At 50.3% G+C, this 6052-nt stretch overlaps 1 long non-coding RNA gene across 1 annotated transcript in view; it reads left to right on the top strand.

Annotated features, from left to right (window-relative positions):
* The first annotated feature begins 972 nt into the window (after nt 1-972).
* LOC109297895 overlaps nt 973-6052 on the top strand; it is a 13831-nt gene continuing 8751 nt past the window's right edge. The window contains exon 1 of the long non-coding RNA XR_002097460.1: nt 973-1399. This is a non-coding gene — a long non-coding RNA (uncharacterized LOC109297895). The remainder of the gene's footprint in view (nt 1400-6052) is intronic.

Below are 6052 nucleotides of genomic sequence, written 5' to 3'. Positions count from 1 at the left end.
AAGGGTAGTTAAAACTAAAAAATGGACTTGCTTAAGTGGATAATACAGAAACAAACCAAATATTCATCTCATTCATTTGCCACGAGCGGAAGGATAAACAAAGAGATGCGAGTACCTCAGTAGTGTTTAGGTGATCTGGCTTCCTTTTCAGGCTCTCCCACAGATTTCCTGCGAGATCTCGGCCAGTTGGCCTTTATGCCCCCATTCCCATCTGTAAAACAGATCTGATACATTTCTACTTCAAAGAACGCTGATGAAATTTACTGATGGCTGTAAACTATGTTAGATACAAGGGTCTCGGGCCATAAGATCACAGAAAGGTATGTACAGTAGGCCTGTGAGAAGCAGTTAGTATTTGCTTCATATTTTAATTTAGCCGATTCAGAGGACAGTGATTTGATTTGGTGATTTGAATCACTGCGCCAAATCTGATTTGGAGATTTGGCCACTGCTAAATTGGCCGAATCTCTGAATCGGACAGGTCCTATCCCCTGCCCACTCTCCCAGCCCCATCAATGGCTGCCCTAGCCGGCCCCAGCTCCCAATAAAAATAAAGGTCCTGACTCTTTGGCTCTTGCCAGGTGGGGGGCGATCCTTGCTGTCCCACGCTACATGGGGAGGGCTCTGCCAGGAGTCCCCAGAAGCCCTGAGGCTTCTGCAGCAGCTGGCGAGTGCCAGGCTTTTAAGAAAAAGAGCCAGAGGCCCGGGCTGGGCAGGGCAGCCATGGTGGGGTTGGGAGAGCGGGCAGGGTTTTAGGGGGGGCTGGGGGAGCAGGCAGGGGGTCTGTGGGGAGTCCACCCATAGTCCCCTTGCTGCACCTCCAGTCCCCTCTCTCCTGCCCCCTACTTACCAGCATGGAGTCCGGTTGCAGCAGCGAGCTGGGACTGCCCGAATCTCCAAAGCTCTCTGAATATTTTCTGAATAGATTCAGACTTTTTTTTAAAATCGGTCTCCTGATTCAATTCAGATTCAGAGATTTGGCTGCCAAATCTCTTCCAAAATGAATCAGCACCTGAAGCTTTGCACAGCCCTAATGTACAGCCATAAAACAGTTTGGCTAATAGAACATGGAGCACTCACCAGGAGGAGGAGGAGGATCTAGACTTTTCCTGGGCCCCGTCTTGGGTTCCTTCAGCATGACAAATTTCCAGCAGAGTTGTATGCATCATAGTTGATATTAACTTTGCTGACTTTCAGTTAAGTGGCAGAATTTGGAATTGTCCCTCATTTTCCTTGTTCCCTATGTGTACGGGTGTGTTGAAAATTGTCAACCTTTTCTACAGTTCTCATTTTTAAGGCTCATGCTGACAGCTACTGACAGGCTGTAATGATTCTGTCCTAATACCCTTGTTACCTGAACTCCTGCCTCTTTTAGGGAGCTTTAAATGAGCACAAAGCTGTTAATGGGTGAAGTGTTCTGAGCAACTCAGTACATCTTTTTAAAAGTTCCAGACTTTGAGGCATCAAGGTTCAAGAATATCTCAGAACTGGAACTGGAAAATCTGATCAAATGATGGCTTTTGGGCCTGCTCTAGAAAGTACTGTAAATTGTATTTTTATCTCTATCCACTGTTACCATAAATATTTTATTGTTTCTAATAAGATATAGTGTGTTGTATGACATTTACTGTGCCTGGATGGGGCAGGCGCAGCCCTTGAAGGAAGTTAGTGCCTAGTAGAGCTGTGCAAAACAGCACCATTTCGAGGTTCGTTTAATTCTGAAAGCACTTCCGTTGTTTCGTCAAAACTGTTTTGCTCTTTCAATGCTGTTTCAATGTTTCACCCATAGGCTATAATAGGGAAGCATGAAACTGCCTATAGCTTTGTCATTTCTTGCCCGATTCAGATGAAACTTGCAGGGATGGTAGCCTCAACAGGCCATGAAGCCTGCCAGGTTTCAAGGACACAGGTACAGGGGTTTCTGGGAAACTGCACCTCACACTGTTCAGAGCAAAACTTGTGTCACTTGTAAGTGTGATGGCACAGAAAAAGCTTAGTTCAAACAGTGCTTTTTATGCTGTTTTTCCATCCCTCTCCCAGAGCACTGGGATTGGAAGGGACCTCAGGGAAGGATGAGTCACTGGCCAGCTACACCATCAGTATGACAGCAGTCCTTTGCCCTCCCTCTCCTTAGTTTCTCTTTAGCTGCAAGCAAGCCCAGCTTCAAAACTTGAAATGTTTCAAAACATTTCGACTGCCCTTGTTTTGTTTCGGGGCTGTTTCAAAGCCTTTGGTTTCAATTTCACTGTTTCAAGCTTGAAATGTGTCAAAACTGCATCAAAACAAAACAGCTGGCGAAATTTTGCACAGCCCTAGTGCCTAGTATATTGTGAGGTCACCTTGTGTGTGGGAGAAAACCCAATGCTTTTATTTTACCACCTATATTGTTTCCCACTCAAAATGTCAAACTTCTACATAAAAAGACCTGCCAGAGGAAGATGGAGGCTGGAACATAAGAGAAGCCAGAGATTTAGGTATAATAGACTGAAAGGACAGTACAGGAAGGAGATGGAAATAGTAGCCATGGTTGCAACTGCAATAGTCGTTTTAGTAAGATTACAAAGGGAAAAAGCAACAGGAATTGGCAAAACCTAGATGGAAGGAGTCAAGAGAACTGGCTGGCATAGGCGAGTATCAAAGTTGCCAACTGGGATGGAGAAAGTAGGGGAGGAAAGTTGGAAAGATAAATTCACTTCTGACATGTTTTACTACTTGTACAAATATTTATTATGCAGTTTAGAAACTTGTAATTAGAGGTGTCACATATCAGATAAGACAAAGGCAGTGCATTGAGGAAAGGTGGCTAGAGACAGTTGTAGCAAAGAAAGTAGATCCTCCATCAGAAGTGAGCTATGAAAGGAACAAGTACTCTTTTTGTTTGTACACCAGGAGGACATCTTTCTGACAGATGGCCTTGGACTGAACTACAGCATTTGGCCTCTGCACTGCTGCTTTGACCAGACTCTGGTCCCTTCCAGTCTTGATTATGAATGGCCTGTCAAACACTAGTTGCTGACCATTACCACTCATGGAAGGAAGAAAATTACTCTTTTAGAAAGATTGCTTACCTGAATTGAATGCTAGCCAGCTTACCAATATCAAACTCTTTAAAAGGGTAGCATTAGCAGTCAGGAATTAAACTGTGCAATGTTATGTATTAAATGAATTAAAGCTTACAATAATTCCCTCTGGTTCTAATCTGCATGCATACAACCACTATGCAGGGATGTCAGTCTAGTGCAGGGAAGAGGGTGGGCCTATCAAAAGTGTTCCCAACAGTATGCTGTATAGCCAATGGGTAGCTGTTCTTTGCACTAACCTAATGATATTCTACTTCAGCTAACAGGATGCAAAATGAATAGGGCCATAAGAGGGAAGCTATAATACAGTCTGAACCTTTCCAGCATGTTAATGCACAAGTTGCAATGCTGGTGTCGGTGAACCTTTGCTCCAGACTGCTTGGAAGTTTGACTGACAAGTTTAACATAGGAAATAGGCACCTATAAAAGAAGTAAGAGCTTCCTGATTATGGAATGGCATTGTCTAATTTTAAACTGGGAAATCAATCTGTTGATTATCTTTATTCTTAAGCCAACATGGACATGCACATGGCCCCAGGCATCCTGTGGAGCAGATCCAGCAGGTAAGTGGGAGTGGGGGAGGAGAGGAGGATTGAGGCCCCTTTAGGGAGGAGCTGGGCAGGGCTTGGGGCCACAATGCACAGCTGCAGGTAGCTTGTCCAGGGGAGGAGGGAGAGGGCCAGTTCCCCACTGCCACACACACTCCCAGGGCAAGAGGGACCCATGCCCCCAAGATGTGTGCATGGGGCAGGCACAGGCTGCAGGTACAGGCTCCCACCCTGCTGCCCTCCCCCGGGGGCTCCAGAACCCGACAGGCATGACTCAGCCTGGCAGGGAGCATTGCAGCCACGCAGAGAAGCTGCTCATTCCCTGCTGCCCCATGACACAGCCTTTGCGCATGCCGCTGCTTTGAAGGACACAACCCCGTGCTGCTACCCTCTCTGCAGCTCCATGTACAGGGATGTGTTGCCACAGCAGCACAGAGCTTGTAGAGGCAAGCAGTTTCTCTGCACAGCTCCAATGCTCCCTGCCGCACCAGGTTGTGCCCACTGGGCTGCGAAGGCCCTGGAGGAGGGAAGCAGTGTAGAGCTTGCTGTGACAAGCAGCTTCTCTGCACAGCTCCTCTGCTTCCTGCTGCGCCAAGTCATGACCACTAGGCTAAAGAGGCCCTGGGGGAGGGAAGCAGGATGACAGCACAGCAGAGAAACTGCTTCCCCCTGCGAGCTCTGCACTGCTTTGGTGACACCTCCTGTGCTCAGAGCTGCAGTGGGCAGTGATGCAGGTTAGCACCCCTCAAAAACAGTAGCACATGCAAGGGGGTGCATCTCCAGGGCAGCAGGGAGCTCACAGCAGCAAGCAGCTTCTCTACGTTACTTTGCTCTGCCCTGCCATGCTGGGTGGCATTCACTGGGCTGCGGAGGCCCTGGGGGAGGGAAGTAGAGCAGGAGCCCATGCCTGCAGCCTGTGCCTGCCCCATGCACAGATCAGGGGGGCACAGGTCCCCTCTTGCCCCTGGGAGTGTGGCACGTGGGTCCGTAGCTCTGGCAGATGGGGGCTCTCTCCTGCACAGCTAGGGGAGCAGGGGCTGTGGGGGAGAGGGGCACTTTATCATAGAATTTGCAAGGAATCCAAATGCTATATATGTCATACTAAAAGCTAAAGGCTAGGCCATGATTTGGGTCCATACAATTTGGAAGCTGCTGCTTTTCACCCATGACATTTTGAAGAAGGTCTGACAAACTAAAGCAGTGTTCCATCTGGTTTAAACTATCTCCTTCCTTAATACAGGTTTCCCTTGATTTATGCAGTACATACATTCCTGGAGAATGCTGCATAAATCAAAATTTGCATAAAGCAAACCTACTTTATAATGCAAGAAATAGGGATAGGTTCCGCTGTTGGCTGCTCCCAGGGCCAGCTGGGGTGGGTGTGGACAAGCGGAGCCCTGGGGTGCAACACTCACCCCAGCCCCAGGAGCTGCTGGCATCAGCTGCTGGTAGCCACTGGGCTGTACTGTGCCCCAACCCACCCCGGACTCTACCTGTCCCCACTTACCTTAGCTCCTGCTGCAGGTGTCTCAGTAGCAGCTGATGCCAGCTCCTTGTAGCCGCTGGGCTGCACTGGTGCAGACAGCTGGCGCCAGCAGTTCTTGGGGCCACTGCAGCCAGGACAGGGGTAGAGACAGGCAGAGCAGCTGGAAGAGCCTGGAGCCTGAGCCTGCAGTGGCCACCAGGACCAGCCTGGTCTTATCAGCCCCTGCTGCAGCTCTCCAAGCAGTGGACACTTCCTGCTTGTAGCTGCTAGGCTCTGCTATGCGCACAGGGGGGGCAGCTGGAAGAGCTTGGAGCCCGAGCCTGCAGTGGCCACCAGCACCAGCCTGGTCTCATCAGCCCCTGCTGCAGCTCTCCAAGCAGTGGACACTTCCTGCTTGTAGCTGCTAGGCTCTGCTATGCGCACAGGGGGGGCAGCTGGAAGAGCTTGGAGCCCGAGCCTGCAGTGGCCACCAGCACCAGCCTGGTCTCATCAGCCCCTGCTGCAGCTCTCCAAGCAGTGGACACTTCCTGCTTGTAGCTGCTAGGCTCTGCTATGCGCACAGGGGGGGCAGCTGGAAGAGCTTGGAGCCCGAGCCTGCAGTGGCCACCAGCACCAGCCTGGTCTCATCAGCCCCTGCTGCAGCTCTCCAAGCAGTGGACACTTCCTGCTTGTAGCTGCTAGGCTCTGCTATGCGCACAGGGGGGGCAGCTGGAAGAGCTTGGAGCCCGAGCCTGCAGTGGCCACCAGCACCAGCCTGGTCTCATCAGCCCCTGCTGCAGCTCTCCAAGCAGTGGACACTTCCTGCTTGTAGCTGCTAGGCTCTGCTATGCGCACAGGGGGGGCAGCTGGAAGAGCTTGGAGCCCGAGCCTGCAGTGGCCACCAGCACCAGCCTGGTCTCATCAGCCCCTGCTGCAGCTCTCCAAGCAGTGGACACTTC

This window comes from Gavialis gangeticus, unplaced genomic scaffold (genome assembly GCF_001723915.1).
Source record: "Gavialis gangeticus isolate Ggan-Ray unplaced genomic scaffold, GavGan_comp1, whole genome shotgun sequence".
Lineage (NCBI taxonomy): Eukaryota > Metazoa > Chordata > Crocodylia > Gavialidae > Gavialis > Gavialis gangeticus.
This window is presented reverse-complemented; position numbering and strand designations above follow the sequence as displayed.